At 49.6% G+C, this 27470-nt stretch overlaps 1 protein-coding gene across 1 annotated transcript in view; it reads right to left on the bottom strand.

The window, feature by feature from the left end:
• Positions 1–27470, bottom strand: part of KLHL29 (kelch like family member 29) — a 332145-nt gene that overhangs the window by 211375 nt on the left and 93300 nt on the right. The gene's annotated exons all lie outside the window — the stretch shown is intronic.

The raw sequence follows: 27470 nt of genomic DNA on the forward strand, positions 1-27470 counted from the left end.
CACTGTTCTCTTTGTTGGGGCAGAAATCTGTTCGCTGCTGATTATGCAGCCGATGAGTAGGCCTCTCTCTCTCTCTCCCTCTAATCTGGAGTCTTCCTGCTCAGCAGGCACAATTGCATGCAAGCGATCCTGGAAAAAGCACAGAATGAATACGCTTGCCATCCATTGTTCTCCAGGTATTGCGAACGTCTGAGATTCCAGGTGTGGGGTTGAGAAGAGACTGCAGACATCTTCTGAGCCTGGGGCACTGTGATCTCTGAAGAATGTGTCCCCCTGGTCTGGCTACCTTCCAGCACATACACCGTGTGCCCAGGAGCCAGCAACCCACCTTCTTCCAAAGAAAGAGCCCTTTCCAGTTTCCAAATGCAAGTAATGTTTAAAATTAAAACATCAAATGAAAATACATGTTAAAAACAAGCCACTGCTGCTCCAGGAGTAAGGAGCTTGACTGGGAAGAGGTTCAAAGAACTTCCTGGTGGAAACGTTCCTTTTGTTGACAGAGATGTGGGTTACCTGGACCTCTGAGCATAACCCATTGGACAGTACACCCAAGATCTAGGCATTTCCTTGTATAGAGTTACATTAAACCACTGTTTAGAGAGGAACTTCTGGGGTGTAGTGGTAAGGAACTCCAGATCAATAACTTTTTCAGATAAAAAATGGTCACAATTTAAAAATAAAAGATATTTTTAGTTTTGCAATTTGGAAAGAAAACGAGCGTGTTGCAAAACTCTAAAACTTAGAAAACAAAGGACACCAAATTATTTAAAATCCTGTTGATACAAGCTCTTCAACCTGAACACCAATGATGGGGCTGAATGAAAATGGGACTCAGTGTTTGGCCCCGAAGCTACCCTCCTGTCCACATAGCGGTGCTGTGGCCACCGTGTCACATCACGTCAGCCTCCCTTGCCTGTAACCTCCTTCCCCACAGCCAGCAGTCACTACCGTGCCTCTCAGTTAGTTCAGTTCAACTTGTCTCAGCCCCTAGGCATGCCCTGGAGAAGTTCACGGTCTCACAAAGGATGGACCCCAAGATCCCAACCTGCATTGGAAGGGAAGCTGGCTACGCATCCATGCAGGGAAGAGTTGGGGATTTTGGACTTGCCTCTGGTCCACCAGCCCCTCTGAGTCTCAGAGCAGCGCTACATCCCAGATCCCTGAAATGACCCAGTTCATCACAACACTGACACCCCCAAACTACCGCAGGAAGCAATTTCAGCTAATCAAGGCGCTCATCAGCTCTCTAGACTGGGCCTCCACTTTTCCAGACAGCACACACAGGCCGGGAGGCGCTCTGCTGCAGACAAGCAGATGCTCTTTCTACTTTTGTTCTCATTAAACAGTAGCATAATCATGATTTATAAAAATATTCAAATCTTGAAAAGCATGTCAAAGTGCAGCTTCGTCAACTAAACTCGAAAAAGCGACTCATTCCAGGCGCATGATTTGAAATCTGATTTTTTTTTTTTAATAGCCTCAAGGAGGTATGGAGATGGGGAAAGTAATCAGATTTTAAAACTCTTTTCTAGGAAATAGTTATGTTTCTAAACTCGAAATAGATTAGTTATTTTACAAACCTAGAGATCAACTTCCAAAGCTCCAAACAGGTTTTTAAATCAGAGAAAATGTGTTCTAAGTGGCTTCAGAGTCACAGTTGATTGACCATCACATAAAACATTGTCACACTGACATCACAGTGACATGATTGCAATCAGACTCCTGACTGTTTCCACACCTTTCTGGCCTGGGAGGAGGCATGTGATGGCCAGGGGGCGTTTCTAGGCAGTAAGGACAGAGTTTTCCCCTAACATTGGTCCCAGCAGCTAGAATCACAAACCAGGATCTAATAAAAAAATACCAGGTGGTTTGTAAATTCAAAATTTAAACAGAGCAAGTGTTACTATATACCCAAAGAATTGAAAATAATAATAATACAATTTTTTCTGTGGCTTCCCATCATTTACCTGTTTTTTTTTTTCCCCCCCACCCCACATCTTTGTTCCAACTACTGAAGAAGCCCCTGCATTCTTTCCAGACATTTGAAGTCTGCTATTCATTTCAAGGCTCAGCTCAAGTTTCTCCCCTTGCCAGGCAGTCCTCCTGGACTTGCTGTTTTCTGTATACCAGTGTCTGGCATGATCACATCACCCTGAGTCTTTCCTGACACTATCTGAATATCCTGCTCCTCCTCCCCTAGACCATGCTGGAAGGAACCTCTGCTTTAGGGCAGAAATGATCTCATTCAGTGTTCCCTTGCTGGGGGAGAGCACAGGGCCTGCCGTACAGTTGGCATCAATACATATTTATGGGTAAAAGGAGAGTCCCATATAAATTAATTACTTTTACAGTATTAAACCCAAAGCAAGTGCCCTTAAGCCATGAAGCCTACAACCCTAGGAAGAGCAACCATCTGTTTTCACCCTTCTCAGCCAGTGGTGAAAGTAAAAGTCGCTCAGTCATCCGACTCTTTGTGATGCCATGGACTATGCAGTTCATGGAATTCTCTAGGCCAGAATACTGGAGTGGGTAGCCTTTCCCTTCTCCAGGGGATCTTCGCAACCCAGGGATCGAACCCAGGTCTCCCACATTGCAGGTGGATTCTTTACCAGTTGAGCCACTCAGCCAGTGGACAAGCCTCTATTTCTAGCAAATGAGCTTCACAGAATAAGTTTTTAGAATCCTAAACAGTCCAAGGAGAAAAGACAAGACATAAACACAAGGTTGCTGAGCTAGTTCCCTCCCTCCTCCATTATTTCCTGAGACCACACATGGATCCAGAAATTCTGAATCTTCAAGTCCTGTTCCTCTCAACCCACTCCTCCCCCAGGATTTACTTCTTCTGGGAAAGGGGTTGGCAAAGATCAGGGACTGCCTCCATGTATCGCCTCTGACCTGCTCCAGCTATGCCTTTTATCCTTAGCATCCTTGCCCAGCTCTGGGAAGTGCTGGTGGTGGTTTAGTGACTAAGTCGTGTCCAATTCTTGAGACTCCACGGACGGTAGCCTACCAGGAATTCTCCAGGCAAGAATACTGGAATGGGTTGCCATTTCCTTCTCCAGGGGATCTTTCTGACCCAGGGATCGAACCCCAGTCTCCGGCACTGCAGGCATATTCTTTACCGACTGAGCTATAAGGTAAGCCCCAACTCTGGGAAGTAAGATTGCTAAAATCTGGCAGGGATTATGACAACTCTATCAGTTACCCCAGAGCCAGGGCACTTCACCAAATCACCGAAAATCTAGCCACTACTTGGGCCTGACAGTTTTAGAGCAAGAAAATAAATATTTGTCTAGGCATTCCTAACTTACACCCAAAGAAGGCAGGCATTTCCAGTGGAATGTTTATCAAATTGATCCCATCTGCCCATTTTCTGTAAGTGGTGGCAGCCAGCCCCTCGACTCCCTCTCTAATCACCCCCCAAAGAAGCAAGGGGTGGGGGCAACTCTAACTGGTCCCCCACCCTGGGTAGGAGAGAATGCCCAGCAGCCAGAAATCCAATGGTAAGTGGGAACCTGGGTATGACTTCAGTGAATATGCCCCAAATCCAAAAATAATAAAGCCTTGCAAAACCATCTCCTTTGACAGAGGAAACTTCATGCAGAAAGAAAGACATGGCTTTGGGAAACCTATAGGATCTTCTCCTGTGCCTAATACAATTTTAACCACGAAAGGAGACCTCAGTCATAGGGGCCTCTGTAAGTGTTCTGCCCGTTCAGATTTTCAGGGTGATTTCTCTCTGAGAGCTCTGTTTGCTCTGCCACTTTGAGGAATAGAAAGGACAGAATCAAAGATCTTCTGCTGTGTAATAACCTAGAGGGGTGGGATGGCTGGGGGAGGTAGGAAGGAGGTTCAGGAGGGAGGTTCAAGAGGGAGGGGACATGTGTATACCTATGGTTGATTCATGTTGATGTTTGGCAGGAACCGACATAATTCTGTAAAGCAATTATCCTTCAATTAGGAAACACATAAAGTAAAAAAAATTTTTTTTAATGTCAAAGATCTGCTGGAGTCTTGGGAGGTGTGGGGCAATCTCACCCAGGCTCTGCCTTGGGCCTTCTAGGGTCATGTTGCTAACTCTGTGGCTACTAGTTAATGCAGTTGTTTCAGTTACAATATTTTACTTGGATAGATTTAAAAATTCAGTCATATGAACGACATTCTCAGTGCTCAAAAGCACGAGATAGCACAGTATAGACTATCTCTCTGGCTGTAGAAGTTCTGGGCAGTGGGCAGTACTGTTCTAGGGAGTCGCCGCCCTAACCTTGCTCTATTTCCTGATGGAGGCAACAAGCAAGAGGGCAGTGGTGTGGCTGGGTGATGGCTACAGCAGGATCAAGCTCTCCTGCTAGCCTGCTCATTCTCCTCTTCCCAGCCCCCACCCTCAGCCCTTCCTGACCCTGCCCAGAGGGGCTTCTCCCACCCAGAAGCCGGGAGCTCCCTGCTCTGCAGAGCACACTGAGGCCCCAGGCAGCAGCCCTCCTGCCTGGCTGAGCATCTGCTCTGATTCGGCACATCCACCTGGATGTCAGGACACCTCACTGGCACTCCAGCCCCCAGCCCATCTGGCATTGAGGTCAAGGTCGAGGTGGAAGCATGGAGCCGATGGGAGGGGGGCATCTCAGAGAAAGGAGATTTACTGCTGCCAAACCCTTAGACTTCCGGATCGTCAGGGGAATCCTTGCCCGCTCTCCAGACAATGACTTTCCATTCAAAGAAACAACCACGGTGACAAGACACTCTCATGCCCGGCATTTGAGTTTGAGCAGTCATAGGATTTTTTTTTTTTAAATATATATATATATATATATATATATATATATATGATCTTGTTTTCACTGCCAGTGTATAAAATCCTAGGATTCCGGCCTGAAATCTGGAGTTAACTATTCCCCCAGTCAAGTGGTCGCCAACCTCTTTTGGCACCAGGAACCAGTTTCGTGGAAGATGACTTTTCCAAAGACCGGGTTTGGTGGGGGGGTGATTTCAGGATGATTCAAGCACATTACACTGACTGTACACTTCATTCCTCTTATTATTGCTTCAGCTCCACCTCAGACCATCAGGCATTAGATCCCAGAGGTTGGAGAGCCCTGCCCCAGACCATCTTTGTCCCCCTGGACATTCTCTGCTCAGGGCTCATATAACACAGACTTCTTTTTCCGAACGGCATCCTCAGGGCTGGTTTTCCACAGCAGTGAGGAAAACAGCCCCTGGCCTGCACTCCTGACCACAGTCAGGCTCAGGTCAGATGCACACACACCAGGCTTGGCTCAGCCCTCCCTGTCCACCCAGCTGGCATTTCTTCTCTTCTCCATTGACCTCAAGGCTCTATTGTTCAAGGAAACAGTGGAAGATGCTCGGTGCTAACAAACCTCCCCTGACTCTTCCAGCTGTCTGCTTCCCTGCTCTGAGATCTCTACGGTACCTTTCTGCCCGGCCCTATCTCTCCGGGCGCAAGTGAGTTTTGGTCTGTTTCTGCCACCTCCGCTCATCCTGGCTAAGCTATTGCTGCATTGTACTCCCCCTAACAGGTCTGCGTATCTAAAATGTTTGGGGTGCTAGACTAGGGGGAGCATGTGTACATGTGTACTGCCTGAGGTGCTGAGCATGGCTCTATCCCAGGAAATCATCTGAAGGAGAAATGGAGAGAAAAGAGGAAGGAGAGAGACGAGAATGGACAGCAGCCACTCGAGAGGGAAAACCATGGAGAGATTTCCAGAGAGGAAAAATGAGTGATTTACTTTAATCCTGTTTTCAAGTAAATTTCAATTGCCAAGAAAAAAAAGCCAACCTGCCCCAAATATGTGTGGATTGAAGGGAGTCAGAAATTTCATACCAAGAGAAACAACCCAGCCGGGTAGACGTGGCTATGATTGGACATTAAGTCATTCTAAAAGGGCTCATGGTTTTGTTTTGTTTTGATTCCTACCCTAGGAGAAACTCGTGATTCTTATACGGTGGCAGAACAAATAGAACCGTGACTTATGTTTCCCAATTTACAGAGCTGATTTCATGAGCTTTCGACAGGAATATGATATTTCTGACAGTCACAATTCTTTTTGATGCTAGAATGTTTTGAGGGCAGATGTCCCATACACACACTCTCTGATTTGTCTTTAGGGCCTTCTAGGTACACAAGAAACTCTCATAGAAATGCAAATTGATGGCCTCTATGGAAGCACAAGTCTAAGCTCCTGTGTCTGCCTGCTGTAAATAACCTTCCCCCAACAAGGCCATGGAAGTCATCAGAAGAAGGGGAGTTGCCAGAGAGTTCGGCAAAGCTGAATAAGGTCCTACCCGGTCACCCTCCCTGGACTCTACAGGACAGCTCTGGTCACTGCTGCTGGGCTGGAAGTCACTGAGTCCTTGCTTCCTGCCCAGGTCCCTGCTGAAGGATGACAGTGCTACTGCCACAGACTCAGGGTTCCCTGAGGGGAAGTCCCTGTCCTCTGGATGGCGACAAGGTGGTGGCGGGGAGGAGAGAGGTGCTCTCCCTGAAGATACTTTTCCAACTTTAAGGGGTGCTAGGGCACTCCACTCCAGTACTCTTGCCTGGAGAATCCCATGGGTGGAGGAGCCTGGTAGGCTGCAGTCCATGGGGTCGCTAAGAGTCGGACATGACTGAGCGACTTCACTTTCACTTTTCATTTTCATGCATTGGAGAAGGAAATGGCAACCCACTCCAGTGTTCTTGCCTGGAGAATCCCAGGGACAGAGGAGCCTGGTGGGCTGCCGTCTATGGGGTCACACAGAGTCGGACATGACTGAAGCAACTTAGCAACAGCAGCAGAGAGAACTGTATGAGAAAACAGGTCATCTCAATAGTCTGGCACTATCTTAGTTCGTACATTCAGAGGAGGGATCATGTATGTTCATTTTACTGTCAGGTCATAAAAACTTATCTAAATGTTGCAAGCACTATTTTGAATCTCTCTGATTGCATCAAACATTGTATGTGGTACCCAGGGATGTCTAATGTCTCTGGATGCCAAATGAAATCTCTAAGACGAGCCTGACTCTGGGAACCGCTGGTATCAAACCATCTTGGCAGGTGAGCAAAGGCCTCTCTGGGACTGAGCGTGGCCTTCGCTGGCCCTCTGGGATCTGCCAGTGCTGCCCGGGCTGTGGGAAGGACCCAGGCGGCCAGGCAGAAAGGTAACGCACCTGAGGTCATGCCGCAGGTGACCGGCTGCAGCTCGGACTGGAGGAGGAGCAGGGCCAGCCGATGTGACAGCGGCTCCAGGATTCGGTTTATAAGTGAAAACAAGCAGTGGGGGAAGAACAGCTGGTGTTGAGTCTGGTGCTAGGATTAGTCTGCAACGCTAATCACAAGAAGTGGAAAAAATTAGGAGGTCCTGCCTGCCAAGGAGGTTTTCAAACAGAAGCATGTGCTGCAGTTGCGGCGGGATTAGATTCTCCCCGCGCCAGAAAGCCAGGCGCCTGCAGCCGGGACCGGTGCCCATTCTTGGGCACCACACCCAGGGCCTGGCTCTGACAGGACCCGAGAAGGGCCGGTCCCCTCACTGGCGCTGTGAACACAGAGTGAATACTGCGGAGCATGTCAGTCCCCACCGCTCCTCTGATGCCCTGGAGAGAAGCTGGGACCAATGGGCAGGGGGAGAGAGAATGTCCCTGATCCAAGTGGATGCAGCAGGGCTGACCATTATACTTGCTGCCACTAAGAAGATTATGAGTATCCTGCAGGCTGAAGTGGGGTGAGGTTCAGGACATACACAAAAGCCTGGGGAAAGCCCAGACTTCAAAAGGCACAGCTTCAAACACCTGTGGAGTGATATTATCATGTGCCCCAGGCCAGGCAGTGCAATGATTTGGACACAATTCAGCAAAAACATGGTAAGGGGGTGGAGGGGAGGGGCTATGGGGTTAAGAGCTACAAGCAATTAGGCGTACAATAAGCAACAAAGATGTATTGTACAACATGGGGAATGTGGCCAATATTTTATAATAACTGCAGATGGAGAATGGGCTTCCCTGATAGCTCAGGTGGTAAAGAATCCACCTGCAATTCAGGAGACCCTAGTTCAATTCCTGGGTCAGGAAGATCTGCTGGAAAAGGGATAAGCTACCCACTCCAGTATTCTTGGGTGTCCCTTGTGGCTCAGCTTGTAAAGAATCCACCTGCAATACGGGAGACCTAGGTTTGATCCCTGGGTGGGGAAGATCCCCTGGAGAGGGGAAAGGCTACCCACTCCAGTATTCTCACCTACAGAATTCCATGGACTCTGTAGTCCATTGGGGTTGCAAAGAGTCAGACACAACTGAGCGACTTTTACCTCACATAAATGGAGAATAACCTTTTAAAATCACGAATCACTATATTGTACACCTGTAACTTTAATATTAGTGTACATCAATATCAGTTCAGTTCAGTCACTTAGTCATGTCCAACTCTTTGTGACTCCATGGACTGCAGCGTGCCAGGCCTCCCTGTCCATCCCCAACTCCCAGAGCGTTGGTGTCCGTAGCGTTGGTGATGCCATCCAACCATCTCCTCTGTTGTGTTCTTCTCCTCCCACCTTCAATCTTTCCTAGCACAAGGGTCTTTTCCAATGAGTTGGTTCTTCTCATCAGGTGGCCGAAGTATTGGAGTTTCAGCTTCAACATCAGTCCTCCCAGTGAATATTCAGGACTGATTTCCATTAGGATGGACTGGTTGGATCTCCTTGCAGTCCAAGGGACTCCCAAGAGTCTTCTCCAACACCACAGTTCAAAAGCATCAATTCTTTGGTGCTCAGCTTTCTTTATAGTCCAACTCTCACATCCATACATGACTCCTGGAAAAACCATAGCTTTGACTAGATCGACCTTTGTTGGTAAAGTAATGTCTCTGCTTTTTAATATGCTGTCTAGGTTAGTCATAACTTTCCTTCCGAGGAGCAAGCGTCTTTTAATTTCATGGTGGCAGTCATCATCTGCAGTGATTTTGGAGCTCAAAAAAATAAAGTCTGTCACTGTTTCCATTGTTTTCCCATCTATTTGCCATGAAGTGATGGGACTGGATGCCATGATCTTAGAACATCAATTATACTTCAGTTTAAAAAAAGCATGGTGAAGGGGTGACTGGGGGGCACTCGGTGACCTTGCTGACAAGTCCTCTATTGCTCTTAGGCCTCTCTACCACCTCCTAGAATGCCACCACAAGGATACTTCCAGGAGCCCCTCACATCTTTTTACAATTTCGTTTAAAAATGTGTTTTCCTTCAAACAGAGAACAGAGGCAGCACTAAGACACTACTTGGGGCTGGGAGGTGAGTGGAGAAGAAGAGGTTAGCCCGACAAGATGAAATGAGGAAACAAGATGCTATGGACTGAATTGTGTCCCTCTCAAATCCATATGTTGAAGTCCTACCCCCTAATGTGACTGTATTTGGAAATAGAGGTTTTATGGAATTACGGTTAAATGAAGTCATAAGGGTGGGGCCCTGATCCATTAGGATTAATGTCCTTACAAGTAGAGACACTTGTGAAAGCCTGAGTCTTCTCCCTCCCTCTCTCTGCCATATAAGGACATGACAAGAAGGAGGCCTTCTGCAAGCCAAGGAAGAGAGCCCTCACCAGACCTTGAGTATGCACACACTCTGATTTTGGACTTCCACCCTCCAGAACTGTGAGAAACTCAGTTTCTGTTGTACTCTGCCAATGGTATTTCATTATGGCAGCCAGAGCTGACTGATAACAGAAAATAACTTCATGCAAAGCAAGGCCTGTATGAGATGCAGGAATGACATCCTAATGGCAATGAGAAGTAAAAAGTGGAAGAGAAAAGTAGGTGACAGATCACCAGACTCTATCCTGGACCTGATGGGAACTGAGAGAGTCTTTTGTGGTCCTCACATTCAGGGTCATGGTGACAGGTCAGTCGCAACATTGCTGGCCCAGGATCAGGGGTCACTCACAGCAGTGCCAGTCCTTTAGGCTGAAACTAACTCTGTGCTCAGAACTCTCCAGAGAAGACTTGGCAGCCTTCAGCCCCTCCAGTCTTATATCGTAGAAGAGTGCCCCATGACAAAGCATGTGGGTTACAGCAGTATGGATTGGTTTTGTTTCAATCTGGACTGTAGGAGATGAAAAGATACTTGGGCTGGTGACATGCATGTTCCTGAGAAACTTCTGGCAATCACAGGCAAGTGTTTCTGGTACAGATGTTCTCTGGTGTCCTTCTCGCCTCTCCCAGCAACCCCAAATCCTCACTTTGGTGTTGCTATTTGCTTCTACAAAATGTGGAGCTTTTCAAAAGACATTCAATTTCCTTTGTTGCTATTCAGTTGCCATAGTCAATTAAAATCTATCAATGCCCCTGAATAAATTTGTGCTAGGTGAAGAAAGAGCCTCAGTGCAATCTCCTGACATGATCTCTATTACCTTATGTTACTTTAATAGCTAGAGTAATAGTTTGTTATTAATGGAATTAAGCAATTTAGTTCAAGTTTCCCAGAGGTCTTATAAGACAACTATTATAATTTGTATTCTCAGATTTTCCATTGAGTAGATGCCATGTGTTTTACATTACTTGCTAATGTTTCGAGAGATAGCAGTAGTATATTTAATATCTGGCTTTGTTTAATGATTCTAAGCCTCTTTCAATGTAGGTAAGTGTTCCTGGAATTTTGAGCAGTTTAAAAGTCTACATGGTACAAATAATTATCTCAAATGTTATTCAGCCCCGTTTCAATTTGCACTTTTACCATCATCCATCCATCCTAAAGATTTGATCCAAATGTGTTTTTCCATTTTTGTCACTGAAAACTATCTTCCATCCCCATGGTGAAAACAAGGAAACACACTTTTAATGAGCACACATCTCAGACACACACATGTGTGCAAACACACTCATATGTACGCCACTCACACCAACTGAGCATATTTTTTCATATAAATATGAATAGAGTCATATTTCATCAAAGATTTAAAAAACTTTTTTTGATGGTTACAAAATCTGTTTTTAGAAGAAATAAATGTATTCACTGCATTATGAAACAGCTTGAGAAAACAAGCTCTTACAATGTACACCATCTCTGTATTTAAATAGTTTCATTTCTATTCATGAGCTCCCTGATTAGATACATGGAAAATATCATCAGTAAAATATGAATAATTCTGACAAATTAATAGTCAATTTTTTTTAAAAGAATGAAAATATGTGTAAGCATCTCATCCTCATTAGATAAAGCTGCTATCAGGGGTTAGTGAAAATTGTGGTCCACGTGGCCATGGCACAAATCCCTTGCAAACAGCAAGCAATGAAAGAAAAGGCGAGGGGCCTCCAGGGGATGGAGTGGAAAAGGGCAGCACTATTTGCAAGAACAGGTTGCGGCGAACAGCCAGCTGGCCAGGTGTGCGGAGTGTTCTACTTTACGTCATTCCTGTGAGGTAGGCAGGGCAGAGATAACAAGGCCATGGGATTTCAGAGCCGGAAAGGCCCTCAGGAATCATCCAGAGGGACTTCCCTGGTGGTCCACTGGGTAAGTATCTGCCTGCCAATGCAGCGGACTCAGGTTCGATTCCTGGTCAGGGAAGATCCCATTTGCCGAGGATGAACTGAGCCTGCGTGCCACAACTAGAGAGAAGTCTGTATGCCGGAACAAAAGATCCAGAGGACCGCAGCTGGACACAGCCCAAAGTAAATTTTTAAAAAAGAAATCGTCCAGAATCATCCAACTGTCCCATTATAGGAATACCTGGGAGATATTTCGCGTTTGGTTCCAGACCACTACAATAATGTGAATATCTCAATATAGCGAGTCACACAGATTCTTTGGTTTCCCAGTGAATATTAAAGTTATGTTCGAATTACACTGTAGTCTATTAAGTGTGCAATAGCATTACATCAGAAAAAAAAGGGCACATACCTTAATTACAAAAAAGAGAGTTGATTCACTGTGCTGTACAGCAAAAACTAGCACTATATTGTAAAGCAGCTATACTCCAATAAAAATTTTTTTAGATGCTTTATTGCTAAAAAACGCTAATCGTCATCTGAACATTAAGTGAGTCATAGTCTTTTTGCAACAGTCATGTCAAAGATCAGGGGTGACAGATCGCCATAACAAATAGAATAAATATGATAAAGTGTGAAACATTGAGATAATGACCAAAACGTTAGACAGAGACACGAAGTGAGCAAATGCTGTTTGAACAAATGGTGCTGCTATCGCCTTGCTCGACATGACATTGCCACAAACCTTCAATTTGTTAAAAATGCAGTGTTTGGAAATCTCAATAAAGCAAAGCACAACAACATGAGGTCTGTCTGTTCACCTTAGACTGTCTTCACTGTTGCAGGCACCGGAGGGAGGAAAGTGATTTGCCCAAGATCACACAACCATCGTGGAGGGAGGCAGGACCTGAATTCTGGCTTTTGGGCTCAGAGTCCTGTGCTTTTCTCCTGGGCAGTACAGATATTAAATTATACCCACCAGACCCTTGATGCCTGCATGGTGCTGGAGCCCTGGTGGGCGTGGGGGCACCCTGGCGAATGAGGTCCAGCCCCTAACTTCCAGGAGCTGACAGATAGCCTTGGGTGGGAGAGAAGCTGGTGGCCAGTGCTGGGGAAGCGGTGCTACCATACGTGAGAAAGACTGGCCCTCCTCTCAGCTCTCTCACTTCCTCACCCTGACCTTGATTGAGTACATTACCTAAAATGTTTGAGCCTCCATGCACTCATCTACAGAAACAACAATCATAATAATATCTACTTGGCAGGATTATGGCAAGGCCCTCCAAAGTAGACATTCTAGGACCAAAGAGAAGCCACCCACACCAGCTCATGTGAAAGGCAGGACTCTTGTGAGATTATTTGAGGTTTTGTGGGAGCCAACAGGTGGGCAAAAACAGGAAGAGCTTCAGAGGCCAGCCACAATGAGCTCTGTCTCTTGCTCAAGGTTCTGCTTCTCCTGAGCCATCGTCTCCCTTTTCCTGCCTTCCACCCTCAGACCACTGCCTTTGAGACTGAACCAAGTCATGCATTGAGCTCTGGAAGAACTGCTCTTGTGTTGCATCAAAATTATCATTTGGCTGAAGTGCCCAGCCTCAGATGGAACTCTCTCTGGTTCTTTGGAGAGAGATCCTATTAGTCTAGCGAATTTTTAAAAGTCAGGAACAATCAGTCCTGGCCAGCTGATGGAAGGATACCCTTGAATTCAGAACTCTGCCCCTTGTCCAGGAAACTGAGCCTGGAGGGTTGGGGTTGCATGACCTGCTATCAGCAGGAGGGATTGTGGGTGGGTACAGATGTTTTCAGAAGGTGGGATGGGCAAGGCAGGCAGCCTCTAACATGTATGATACAGAAGGCCCTTAAATGTTCATTTCCTTTCCTGCGCTTAAGGTATAAATAGCATGTCATGTGAGCATAGGGAAAGAGTGGCTGATTCTGCCTTGGGAGGAGGTCTAGGTGGGCAAGTCCAGACAGGGCAATGGGAACAGCATTCCAGGTAGAAGGAATGGCATGGAAAAGGCACTGTAAAGTCCAGAGTGTGATTATGGTGGTGGTGTTAGCATGGGGGTGGGGGCTCCAAAGGCAGATGTCTGGGACTCATCCTACACAGACTGGGGAGACTGGAGGTGCAGTTTACACCCTGGAGGATCATGCTGGAGGCCAGTGTGCAGGAACTGGAAGGGGGCAAAGAAGGAGGGAGGGGCAAGAATGAGGCAGGAAATCATGGGGTTCTGCAGGTTGGAAGTGGTGAGGCCCTGCTGAACTAAGTCAAAAGCAGCGGGGATGGAGGGAAGGATGGGTGGGGAGGGGTTAGGAGACAGAGCTAAGCGCCTGGGCGTGGGGGTGGGGAGTGATGGGGAGAGGGTACACCCATACTTCTGACTTGGGGACCGGGTAGATAGTGTGGCTATTCCCAGAAGTGGGGAACATGGAAAGGGGAGTGGGCTGGAGGAAAGATGAGTGCTGTGAGGTCTTGCGACATCTGAGGTCATCCTGGGGAAGGCAGGGGGACATGGGATACAGACTCTGGGGGCGTGTCTGGGAGATGCCAGTTTATAGCCAAGGGACAGGAGATCAATAGCACCTTGAGGGCTGGAGGAGAGTGATAAGAGTTTCAAACTGCTTGGATGGGGATGAAAGAGGCAGAGTGAGAGGATTAGAAGGGCTCTAATGGCCTGGCTAGGTGGGACGCCGGCACGAGTGGGAGCCTTCAGCATCCTGATGCAGCTGACACCATACCACCTTCCAAACAAGGCTCCATGGGACCCTGCCACCACTTTCCTGGAGGACCTGGGCCTCCCCCCGACCTTCTCCGAGCAGGAGCAAAGAGTCACTGGGGCAGCTCCTTCTGACACCCCAGCCCACATGTCCCTGAGCTTAAAGGTCTTGAGCTCTTGGCCTGGGAATGGCAGAGCTAGAGGCTGCAGTGTCTCATAACCCCCACCCTCCTCAAACGTGCAAGGGGCTGGGAGTGTGTCTGCAGAAGGGTGGGAGCTCTTGGGAATGCAGGGATAGGGAGGGAGGGACTTTCTGGGCCATCAGGGGGTCCTCAGTTCTATTAGGAGCAGTGGGTTTTGCAGAGCAATGCAGAGAGTGGCTGGTCTCACCCACAGTTTCTTGACAAAAAAGGCAGAGATCATCCTAGAATTTAACGTGAAAGAAGGAAGGAAGGGTGCAGCCTGGCTTCCTAGGGGGCTCAGCTGGGAACTGGACTGGGCCCAGGCAACCTTCCCGAGCCTCCAGAGGTCCCCATGACCCAGCCGCTGGCATGGGGGTGGTTTGGCCAGGAGCCCATCCACGCAACCAACAGGGAGGAGGGACGGCAGTGCATTAATATTGAATGCCTCCCACTCTGCTTACTTCCACAACTCCTAACTTCCCATAAATCCAAGTCAGAATCAGTCATCTTTTACGGAAGATATTAATGGCAATTCCATTATTTAAATCCAATCAATGCATTTTTATTTTTATTTTTTTGGTCTCTTTGTATTGAGGGGGAATAGTTTCTAGGGGGCTTTTAGGGGGGAAAAAAAAAGTCAAATGACCTGGCTCATATCTCAGGATCACAGTTAGATAACTGCTTAGGAAAAAGGGATTCAGTTTCTCTCCATTCATCTGACAGAGTAGAAAGGTTTTAATTCCACTGACCTAGGAAAAATAAAAATTCTTCTCTTGCGTTCACTGCACCCGGCCCGAGTGCTGTCAGGGACACTCAGCATCACTGTTTTTAAACTCAGAACTGAGCTGTGACCCACTGCTTTCCAATCAAATTTGATTTTTTTTAAAAAAAATTATGAACCCAACTCTTCCAGGAACTGGCTTCAATGGCCTGAAAAATAGCTGAACAAGTAGGGGTGGCTTGTTCTCAGAGGTAAAAAGGCACAAAAATGAGACAGAAATCTAGAGGCCTAGGAGATGCCAAGGCCAACAGAACTGCTCCAGAACGTGTGTGTTTGCATGGATGACCGCGTCCAGGGGGCCTGGCCTGATTCCCAGCCTGCAAGCTCACTGAAAAGGGAAGGACTCTGTGAGGATCTGGACCCACCACCAGCTGAGGCAGGCTGGAGAAAGTCTGCTCAAGCTCTGGAGTAAGAGAGAAAGTGAAGTTGCTTAGTCGTGTCCAACTCTTGCAACCCCATGGACTGCAGCCTACCAGGCTCCTCTGTCCATGGGATTTTCTAGGCAAAAGTACCAGAGTGGGTTGCCATTTCCTTCACCAGGGGATCTTCCCAACCCAGGGATCAAACCTGAGTCTCCCACATTGAAGGCAGATGCTTTATCATCTGAGCCAGCAGGGAAGCTTTGTGTGACCAATGTAAAGAGGAATGTAACTAAGGGAACTACGCTTTCAACCCCCAACCAGGGACTTGGAGGGCAGGAGAACCCGCCTGAAAGCCAGTCTCTTCCTTCCCAGCAGACTCCTTCCCTCCTTCAGCATTTAATGTGGGTGGGTATCACCTCCTTCTGGAAGCTTCCCCAGTTCCCTGGCCAGATTCCATCCTTGCAATTTTCACTGTGTGGGGCTGATCCATTTGTACGCTTGCCCATCTCCCCTCTGCTTCTCTCCCTCACCTCCGTTCATCCAGTTCACTCAGCAGCCTCAGGGGTCCCCTCTGTTGTGCCGAAGGAGGAGGGGCTCTGCCACCACCAAGCCCCTGGCCCCCGGGAATGGAGTCTCGTCTGGTGCATCACTGTGCAAGCAGTTCTCTCAAGACTTAGCGGGGGTATTCAACAGGGCAGGGTTCTGAGAACACTTCCTTGTGACAGGAGGTTTGAAGGACTTCTGATTTATCCAGCTGAGGAGGCATCTGGGTTCTAGCTGTTCTCTGTTTCCACTCAAAGCCAAACAAAGGAAAATGGGCTTCAGGTGCAGCAAGGGAGATTTAGGTCAGATAAAAAAAAAGGTGTCTGCAGGAGCCAGCAGAGCAGGGACTCTGGGAGCTGGTGGAATTTCCTGCCCTGGAGACCTGGGGGCAGGCTTTCGTGTGAGGGCTGAGCCATCCCCAGGGCTCACTGGAGGATGAGGCTCGCTGGCAGGTCCCCGGGCTCTGCCTCCTTTGTGCGCGTCTCTTAGCAGCCCCGAAGCTCCCGCTTACCGAGAACAAGAGGACCAATTACATGTGAGCGCACACCTAACAGCATCATTTCTTGAGAACTGTCGGAGGTTGTCCCTGGCTATCTGTCAGAGCCCACGGAAATGCCACGCTTTCTGCCTCGTGACAAAAGCCAAATTCTCTCACTCCTTTGACGGCCCCGGGCTAAGAACTCCCCCTCCCACTTCCTAAGCGATAGCTCTGTTTTCTGTCACTCGGCCCACAACCTGCACGGAAAGTCTCGTCCCGATGGGGTTGGGGAGCCGGCCCAGAAGAGGGGGCTTCTGGGACCTCCCTGGCACAGCGGGTCTCAAGTTGGAGCTGCCAGAGGGAGAGGAGGTACCAGCCACACAGAACAAGGGCCTGAATGCAAGGGAGGCACTCTTTGGGGATGAGCGAAAGGGAGATGTCTTAACATCAGTCACCAGGATCCCCTGGTGATTCCAATAGGAGGCCAAGGTCAGAGGCACCACCGAGCATGGAGGCAAATCTGACCCGCTTGTAGCAAATGCATGGGACCTCCTAGGTGTGGTTTCATGGAGGCAGCGCGCCCTGCACCGTTGCCTGCCCCCACTTGTTTGTCTTACGGTATCCTTTTAAGTCACTGTCTATCCTTTCTGAACTCAGTAAGGTGAAAACAAACAGAACAGAAAGCGTCCTGCTTTTCCCCGGCTGGGCCCTGGGCACAGCTCCTGCCCCACCTGACCTCCTAGGAGAGAGAGCTGCAGGCTCCCCTCCCCACCCACAGAAGCCAGGCCAGCACCCTCGGTTCTGGTGACACTGCAGTGGGGAACTGCAGCCAGTGCTGCCAAGAGTTCTCTGAGGCCTGTGGGGGCTGACGGAGAGGTCCACCAGAGCGTCACGACGCCCAGGATGGTAGCTCTACCACCCCATTCACCCACTTTGGCCTTTGAGACTCAGTTTACCTCTCTGGAAAGGGGGACAATAACGGTACCCACATCCGTCCACAGGGCTGTTGGGAGGATTTGAGGAGAAATAGCCCTTGGCCTTTGGTCAACACTTGATATTCATCCTTGTTATTCCAGAGACTAAACCCTGATGAGCCAGGGGAGGGAATGGGGGGAGGGCTCCTCAGCAGGACATGGGCGGTGAGAGGGAGCCGTGTCTCCACGCTCGCACGTGCCCCTGCCAAGCTTGGTTCTAAACGGATTATTGTTTATTGGCGGCTTATCCCATCTCTCGGGTTATGAATTATTTACCAGATAATGACTTCATAATTGTTAATGACAGATGCCCCAAGGACAAGCTGTCACAAGTGCTAATTGTGGAGTCCCCGAAGCCCCCATGCGGCCGCAGCCAGAGTGTCACTCTTAGTTATGTTGCCTGATTGGCCCTCTGGGATCAGTTTTGAACCCACCTGCCTCGTGACACAGATAAAGAAACTGAGATCCACAGAAGGACAGGGACGTGCTTCCTGGTTCCGAAGCTGGCCAGCGGCAGCCCTGGGTGGGGCAGGCCCCAGTGCCTGATGGTCAGGCGTCCACTGTCCGGGTTTGGGCCGATGGGACAGCTGTGGGCTGAGCAGGAGTTCAAGTCCTCTGTGATGGGGGCTGGGGGATCCCCCACCAGCAGTGGGCAAGAGGGACCCCAGGGTGTCTGCTGTTGCCTTGGAGAATCGGTTTATATCTCTAGTGGCTGACTGGGATCCCTGTGGGCTAAGGAGGGCCACCTCCCTGGGAGCAGAAGTCCCATGCTGACTGGGTGTATCCAGCAAGCAAAGGCCACAGGGTGACCAACATGGGCGTGGGAGCAGGGGTGGACTATACTGTCCAACACCTTAGCTGAAGGTGCATTTGGTCCTGAAGAGAGTATGAATTAAGTCCCTGACTCAGCCAGGGCCCTGGCCCTTAGGCTAACAGGAGCAAGTCCTTGCATTAAACTGTTTCATGAGTTAGTCTAGGTGTGGTACTGTTTAATCAGCTATTATCTATTAAATGAACCCTGTGAGGTAGGTAATTTTCCTGATGGCTCAGGGGTAAAGAATCCACCTGCCAGTGCAGAGACCCAGGTTTGATCCCTGGTTTGGGAAGATCCCCTGGAGAAGGAAATGGCAATTCACTCCAGTATTCTTGCCTGGGTCATCCCATGGACAGAGGAGCCTGGTGGCTGCAGTCCATGGGGTGGCAAAGAGTCAGACACGACTTAGGACTAAACAACAACAAAACAAATCAGATCTGTGTATTCATAATAAGGGTTATAATCCTCAGGTGAAGAAACAGGCATGAGGAGGTTCAATAATGTGCTGAAGTCACACAGCTGGTGAGGGCAGGGCTGGGATTAGGATTCAGGCAGTCTGCTTCCACCGTCTGTGCCCTTGACTGCTATACCACACTGCTTACTAGTGTGAAAGTGAAAGTCGCTCAGTTGTCCGACTCTTTGCGACCCTATGGACTATACAGTCCATGGAATTCTCCAGGCCAGAATACTGGGGTGGGTAGCCCGTCCCTTCTCCAGTGAATCTTCCCAACCCAGGAATCGAACTGGGGTTTCCTGCATTGTGGGTGGATTCTTTACTGACTGAGCTATCCCTAAATGAATGAACGAGTGAATGCTGTGAGGTCATTTTGAATACGGGACACGCTTTACCAAAAGTGTTTTAAATGTTAAATTGAGAATACTGAGACCCTGTGTTTATGCAGGGTCCGGGGAACCTGTCTTTCTCTTGGACTGGGGACTGAACTTGAAACAGCAGAAAGATGAGCTCTGGCCTGGGGTGGGGGTGAGGGTGCATGGTGTCCCCAGGGACAGTGGCCTTGGAAGGGCTGGTCAGTGCATGGCCTTCGCTGCTCTGAGGTGGGTGATGGGAGCTGCTCTGATGGGCGTGGCAGGATCCTGAGCAGGTGAGCAGGTTAAAAGAGTCTTCTGAGTGAGGCACACATGCCACTGACTCATCCTATAAATATTCCAGAGCCTTCTTTGGGTCAGGCTTTGAGGAGGGACCTAGGGACTGAGACCCAGTCCCCTGGCCCCAGGGGACTCCTAGCTGTCTCCCAGAGCAGACAAGAAAACAGTCAGGTGCCAGGTGAGAGGGTTCTGTGATGGAAGGGAGACAGAGGGGCTGAGGGACCCCAGAGGCTATGTGAGTTGACCTCTTGTGATCAGTCCTTTTACAGCGTTAGCATGTGATCAGCTCCGAGCTCACAGTCTGGGGATGAGCCTTGAGCACACTGGACAGTGAAATGACTGCCCTTGATCCAAGAAGAACCAAAGGGTGCCAGGGAGATGAACAGAATCAGGAAATCAGAGGAGAAGAGAAAATTTTCACCAGGAGTGGGTGGCCTGGGAGCACTTTGCTGGGAGATAGGTAGGGATGGGAGAGGCTCTGCTGGGAGATGCAGGCTTAGCAGGACAAGTGCCTGGAGATGCGGTGCACAGAAGCAGGGTCAGTTAGGAGCACAAGTTCTGTCTGGATGGGAGCAGAGGCTGTGTGTGCGTGTATACATGGGTTCCGGGGTGGATGTCATGGGAAGCGAGCTTGGCTACCTGGTACAGGGTCAGACTTCCTTTATCCGATTCCCAAAGCCAATAGTGCAGATCTGTGCTCACCTGTGCAAGGTGCAGAGCACTTTGAATGCATTTTAGAAAACCCTGAGCTGGTGCTAAATAAATAATCACACTGTTTATTCTGGGTTGGAAAAGCAGGATGGCTCCTGTATGTGCTAATGGGAGGACGAGGCTCTCTGTCAGGCTGGCGGGGGCTGCCTTGGTCACACCTGTGAGCGTGGGCATTGGTCTGAGAAGGGATCCTGGATGTACCCTCTCCCTGTCCTGACTTTTTCCCCATTTTCTGCACCTGCCTGTGTACCTGGAGGAGGGGGGCCGGGTTAATTGTTACCTCCTGTGCTGTTACTAGGTTACTTTGTAAAAGCAGAAACATGCTTTTAATGATTTTTCGTTGTTGTTGCTACCTCACGGACCAGATGCTTTTATCTAAATGAGTTGCTACAAATCAAAAGACGGCCCGTGAGGGTTGCTAGGCTGCGCCTGTCTTACACAGGGAAGCTCCTGCTCTGTGAATGAGGCTTAAGTCTCCGCTATTCTTTTAGCAACCAGCTCCCTTACAAGGAAGGGCAAAAACACATCAGCAGCTGTAACGAGCGCGCCTCCGAGTGGCCTGGATGAGAGGACGCGGTGAGTGAGTGGAGTGGTCTCCAGCCAGCGGGGGTAATTCCATTCACTGTTCAACTTGATGAAGGTGGGTGACGCCTGAGCCCCAGACGGTAGTCTTTGGGCTTCTTGCGTTACCATGGGTGGGATGACACTGAGGCCCAGAGGATGGTTATTTGATGCTGGATTGACACACAGTAGGTGGTCAAGTAATGTTTGTGGAAGACAGGCAGGTGCAGATTGACACTTGCTCAGGGCTCTTAGGTTTCAATCGATGGAGTAGCAGTTCACGTGGAGATAAGAGCTCTGGATTAGGAATCAAGAGACAAGGACTCCAGTTCCTACTCTGCTTTGATTGGCTGTATGACCTTGAGCAAGACACCGACCCTCTCTGAGCCTCCGCCTGCTGCTCGGCATAAACAATGGCAACAATCATCACTCTCTGTCTACCTCCTAGGGTCTCCCTTATGACCAAGTAGATGAAATTATGTGAAAACACTTTGCAAACTGAAGGCACTGGGCTGTGGGAAGAGTAGAATAAGTCATATGACCTTAGCCTTGGGTATTCTAATGAAGGGAGGCTCGGTAGCGGCTGCCCAAGGCACAGGGCTGCCAAAGAGTCTTGGGGTCAGTGAGGGCACAGGAAGCTTGGCTGCGACAGTGGTCTCTAACCAGTGCTCTGTGAGCCTTCAGCCGTGTTTCCATTATCTGAGAGGGTGGCTCCTGGGGGCTTGGCATGGCACTCAATCCCCATCACGGCAGAGATCCAATTACCTTTCCAGCCACATCTCCCACCTCTTAGGTCACCTTTAGCACTTATGCTCTGGGCTCCCCTGTCCTTTTATACCTTCAGGGCTTTGCACAAGCTGTTCCTATTGCCTGAAATGCTGCCTGCACTCACTCACACACAGACACAGACATACACACACACACACTCTCAGCTTGAAGCTTCCTCTTCTTGGAAGCCTGTGGTTTGACCAGAGTAAGTTAGCGGCTGAGTACTCTCACGGCCTCAAACGTGAGCTCTGGGTCACGGACTTGGTCTCATATGATCACTGCTATATCCCCCATGCTGCAATAATACCTGGCCTAGAGCAGGCACTCTTAAGAAACATTTGTTGACTGAATGAGTTCTTGCATCGCACATCGTGTAAGTTCCTGTCTGTGTTCCTATTGTTGTATTTGTCACATGTTATACGGAAGTATTTATTGCTGGTCTCCCCACTGGACTGCCAGCTCCTTGAGGACAGGTTTTTGTCTGACCTCACTGGACCCTGTGCCTTGAACAATATACAGTGTGGCTCCCGTGAGTGCTTCAGTGAATGAATGAATGGATGTTGGAATACACATTTGTTTAACCACAGGCTGGGTATTCCTCCTACAGCCTCAATGCTTCTGGCTCTGTCTGTCATGTTGCAAGACACACTCACCCAGACACACAGAATTTATGATTAGAAGATAAAAGCTGAAAAGTTCTGAGTGAACTGTGAATATACGAGACAATCAATAAGAGACAGAAGCCACAAATTCAGAAGCATCTTTCCATGGTTACCGGACAAACGTGTGCATGGTTCTCTCCCACAGCAGGACTCTGGCAGGGCCTACTACCAGTCTATTTGGCATTTTCCTGCAAATCAGTAAGAGGTGCCCTCCCTCTGAGCCCTCACAGTACACAATGAAGCTGGCAGAGTGCAGGCTGGGTGTCAACTCCCAGGCCCCCCCGGCCAGGTGCCCTCCTGTAGGGCACAGACTCACAACTGTGAGTCATCAGCCCTGGTCTCTGGGGCAGGTGCAATGTAAGGAAGGAGACAGGTCGCCTGGAAAATCAGACTTGGCCACAAAAATAAACTCTGAGGTTTACAGATAAGCTATTTCTGGCCCAGGTGCCGAACGAGGTTTTGCAGCTGGAGTGGAAACTGCCGTGTGTGCCCCGCCCCATCCCTATTAGCTAAGGGGGACTGCACCCCTTGTGTGCATTCTGTTCCTCAACAACTCAGCTCTAGAAACAGGGTTTCCACTCCTGGGGCATTGCCTGCCTTTGGCTGATGATAGTCAATGGTTCAGCATGGGGCTGAGTCTCACAGGCCAAGGAGGGCAGACAAGGAGGGTGCAGCCACCATTCTGGGCACAGTGCTGCTCTGGTGGATGACCCTGTCAGTCCCCGGAGAACTCTAGGAAAAGCTCTAGGAAGACTGGCTGCAATTCCCCACTGTGGGATCACCAGCACCAAATGTTCTAGCCTGGCACTTGTGGGTAGGGGAGGGCGTCTGCAATCCTCTTTCCTGGGAGGTCCAATGAGGCAGGAGCTGTGCCCAGGGCCCAGCCAGGGAAGAGCAGGAAGCTTTCTATTCTGTTTGTTTTCACCTCACTGAGTTCAGAAAGGATTGAAGGAGACTTACAAGGATACTGTAAGACAAACAAGTGTAGGGGCAGGCAATGGTGCAAGGCATGCTGCCTCCATGAAACTACATGTAGGAAGTCCCATGCATTTTCTACAAGTGGGTCACAGATTTGCCTCTGTGCTTAGTGGTGCCTCTGACCTTGGCCTTCTACTGGAATGGCCTGCGGTGTGTCACAAGAATATGAATGTCTGGGTCTCAGCCCGAGAAATTTTGGTCTAATTGGCCTATTGTGCTGCCTGGATATCGGACCTGTAAAAATTTCCCTAGATGATTTTAATATGCCATTGGGTTTGAAAGCCATGGTTTAGACTTGCAAAAGGCAAACAAGGGGGTGATGTGTTACAACATGATCCAGTATGAGATACTATGATGAAGGCTCGGTAGAATATGTCTGCCCTGAAATCAGACACTTCTCCCAAAGGTCCCAGCCAAGGGGTCACAGTGACAGGATGGACACTGACTGCCACAAAATCCTAAATGTGGGCATATCCATATGCTCCACAGGAAAAAGGGTCTTGTGGCAGCCTGTGTGTATTAGTCACTTAGTTGTGTCCAACTCTTTGTGACTCTATGGACTGTAGCCCACCAGGCTCCTCTCTCCATGGAATTCTCCAGACAAGTCTACTGGAGTGGGAAGCCATGCCCTCCAGAAAGTTGCATGGGGCTTGTCAGGAGCTAGTGGTGGGTTTGGGATGAGAGCCCAGTGGTCTCTCCTTCCAGGGTCCCATCTAATACACTGTCTGTGAGGTCACTCTGTCCTGCAGTCTTGTGATCTCTGAACTGAATAACATCATCTGATGTCATAACAAGGAGATAAGAAAATGATCCCTGTCCTCTAGAAGCTCATGGTCCAGAAAGGAGGATGAGAGGCTCAAGGCAAAGGAGACAGAGGTTCACAGAGAGCTGAGGGAGAGGCGATGCTTCGTAGCCGTGAGGTGGCTTCTCTTGGCCAGGCCGAGTCTGTGATGCAATCAGACAGGTGGGTAATGGATTCTCAGAACTACAAAGACGAGGTCAGGAACTTGGGACAGAGATGTTTCCTGAGAATCAAGCCCTGGGGACAGCCAAAGCAGAGAGGGTAGGGGGGCCGCTGAGAGACAGGAAAGCTGAGGAAAATGCAGCAGCCCAAACACCCTCGTTTACAGGCAGAAGGAAAGACGGTCTGGAGTGGCCAGAAAGACAGGGAGATACAGCCCGCCCAAGCTGAAGGTGGGAGGCTCCATTTCTCCATGAAACGAAAAGGACCCTGACTGAGGAGTCCAGGGTGGGCAGGAGGTCTTGAGGACAAGAGGGAAGGAAGGGATCAGCTGCAGGGACCAGGCCGGGAATGGGCCAGTGATGCATGAAGGATGCCCGACCAGGGCTCAGGATTTGGCTAAGGCTCCACTGAAGGATCTGTGCCCCAGCCCGTTGGTTCAGGGTGGAAGCCAAAAGGGGATGGATGAGTAAGGGAAGGAGGGAGGAGGGACTGGGGATCCATAGAAGAGAGGCTGTGCGGAGCAAGGGAGTGAAGGCAGGAGAGGATGTGTGTGGTCAGCAAGGGCACCTTTGGGATGGCTTTGCAGGGCGAAGCTGCTGTGAGTGCAAAAGTCCAGGGTGCAACACATGGTGTCCTTTCTGGAACAACTCCAGGTCTCGTTAGACCTGGGGACATTTGCAATGTCCTCCCAGGATGCCGGGCTCACAGAGGGACTTGGGGCCTGGGTGGGCAGCACTGAGAGTCCCAGGATGGGGCCTGGGGATGCTACTCAGGGGCGTTCCTACCCCCTGATCAGCTCTGCCTAGGTGTCTATTAATGCCATTCTTGGCTCAACCCTCAGTCTTACACAAACTGGGTCCTTAGCTTGACCCCCAACTTGCCGCAGCCAGGATCACACACTGCAGTGCTGGCCTCAGATCTCCCTCCCGCTGGCTGGTTCTGGTACCATCCTCTCGGTTACGCAGAGGATTCTCATCAAACCACTGCCAAGCAGAGAGCAGCCCTCCACGTTCTTTATCTGAGCAGACGCTGCTTTGTAGCAGGAAACACAGAGCAAAGCAATCTGATCCAGTTTCCACAGGAAGGTGATGGTTCTACCACTGGTCACCAAGGGGCCAAAGTGGGCCATGGAAACTTCCTGTCTTCTTGGGAACCAGTGGGAGTCCCGCATGTGAAGGAAATGGACAGCCCAGCACGGGGCCATGTGCTGAGGTGGTGCTCCAAGGAATGGTTATGACTGAGTGTACGGTGAATATTTATTGAAAGCCCAGCAGGCACTAGGTGGGATGGGGGAAGGGAACACAGAGAGAATCAATGTGATTCCCATCCTCCAGGGCTGGCCAGGTGGTGGGGAAGATCTCCAGGCATTCACAGTGGGTACAGAGATGTGAGGCCCACAAGGAGTGTATCCTATCAGATATGCCTGGTGAGGTCACCTTCAGTGCCCTCCCAGTCTTAAAATACGGGCTTCTCCAAGGCTGGGATGAATAAGAGCCGTGTGTCACCCTGCAACAGAGGTGGGGAGGAGAAGACTCCCAAATAAGGGCCATCAGAACCATTGCCTGGGTCTCTCTGTCCCCTCTCTGCCACCCACACTCACTCTAGACCTTGAAGACATATTCTTGGAAGGCTGACTTCAGTGAAGAGCATCTCCTGAATCTTTTCTCAAACACTGAAAGCCGTGGTCACCAAATCCAAGCTTGTTGTTCTCGTTGTTTGGTCCTTAAGTTGTGTTGACTCTTTGTAATCCCATGGACTGGAGCCCACCAGGCTCCTCTGTCCATGAAATTTTCCAGGCAAGAATACTGGAGTGGGTTGCCATTTCCTTCTCCGGGAGATCTTCCCAACCCAGACATTGAACTCGCGTCTCCTGCATTGGCACGTGGGTCCTTTACCACTGCTCCAACAGGCTCAGTTTTCCGTCTGAAGCTAGTTTTCCAACTCTCCTCTCTGGCCTGGCAGTTGCAGAAGCAAAGCATTGCCTAGTGTCCAGGATGAGTAGCCGGATAACTGTCCAGCCAGCCAGTGGTGCTCTGAGAACAACTCTCAAGGTCAGGAGCCCATCTGCCCCCGCTGGCCACCCTTACTGGGGCGCTGGGTGGCAGCAGGCTGGATTCACTTGGATGTTTCTTCTGTTTCAGCAGCTGATTCAGGCCTGGCCTGGAGCCCCCTCCAGCTTCCTGCTGACTGCCATGGCTGCTGCACCTTGGGATCCCTTCTGTTTGTGAGGGCCCTGGGAGTGGAAGGCACCCCAGCCCCACTGCCTCTGAGTCCAGAGAGAAAGCTCTCTGACCAGTGGACAATGGGGACATGGAGGAAGTTGGCTGGTCTGCTGCCAAGGCCCCTGATGTGGAAGGAAGCTGGGGTTCAGGCTCCAGGCTGGCCCCAGGCAGAGGCCCTGAGGCTCTTGGTCAGTGGGCACCAGGGCGTGGTCCTGCGGAGAGCACACACCTGAGCTCCCCAGCACCAGGCCCCAGGAGTGATGCTGGGTGACACTAGCCCCTGGACCTCTAAAGGCTCAAGTGTCATTGAGACGTGCTAGCCTAGGCCATTCAGCTTCAACAGGCCTGAATCTCACTGCCTGTGCCCCCAGCTCCCACCTTCATTATTTTGGGAACCGCCCCCCCACCCCAACTCCCCTGACTGCCTGGTCTTCACCATCTAGGTTGGAGGCTCCTGAATCAAAACTTCAAGCCTGAGCTCTATAAGTTTAATCCAAGAAAATAATCAAATGACTATGTAAAGACACATACGCAAAAATGTTTGTTGTAGTGTTATTGGTAAGAGCGATGTATCAAAAATGCACTAAATTTCCATTATTAAGGCACTGGTTAAATAAGCTGTGGGGCTTTCCCTGGTGGCTCAGATGGTGAAGAATCTGCCTGTAATGTGGGAGACCCCGGTTTGATCCCTGGGTCAGAAAGATGTGTTGGAGAAGGGAATGGCTACCCACTCCAGTTCTCTTGCCTGGAGAATCCCATGGACAGAGAAGCCTGGCAGGCTACAATCCATGGGGTCACAAAGAGTTGGACACGACTGAGCGACTAACACACATGCAAGTAAACTTTACAGCTTATTATAGCCATACGATATGAAGCCTTTACAAATGCTAGAGGGGCTTCCCAGGTGGTCCAGTGGTTGGAACTCCATGCTTCCAATGCAGGGGGTGCAGGTTTGATCTCTGGTCAGGGAACTAGAATCCCACATGCCTCAGGGCGTGGCCCCCCAAAAAAAGCTGTTATAGAATTGTATTTAGTGGCTTGGAAAGGTACCTGGGACAGACTGTGAAGTCGACATAATGAGTTACCAAGTAGTACACACCATGTGACCTCATCTGTGTGTGTACATGTGTGTGTGTACCCTCTATGAAAAGGAAAACAGCCAGGAAAGGGACACTGAAATGGTCATTT

This window comes from Capra hircus, chromosome 11 (genome assembly GCF_001704415.2).
Source record: "Capra hircus breed San Clemente chromosome 11, ASM170441v1, whole genome shotgun sequence".
NCBI lineage: Eukaryota > Metazoa > Chordata > Mammalia > Artiodactyla > Bovidae > Capra > Capra hircus.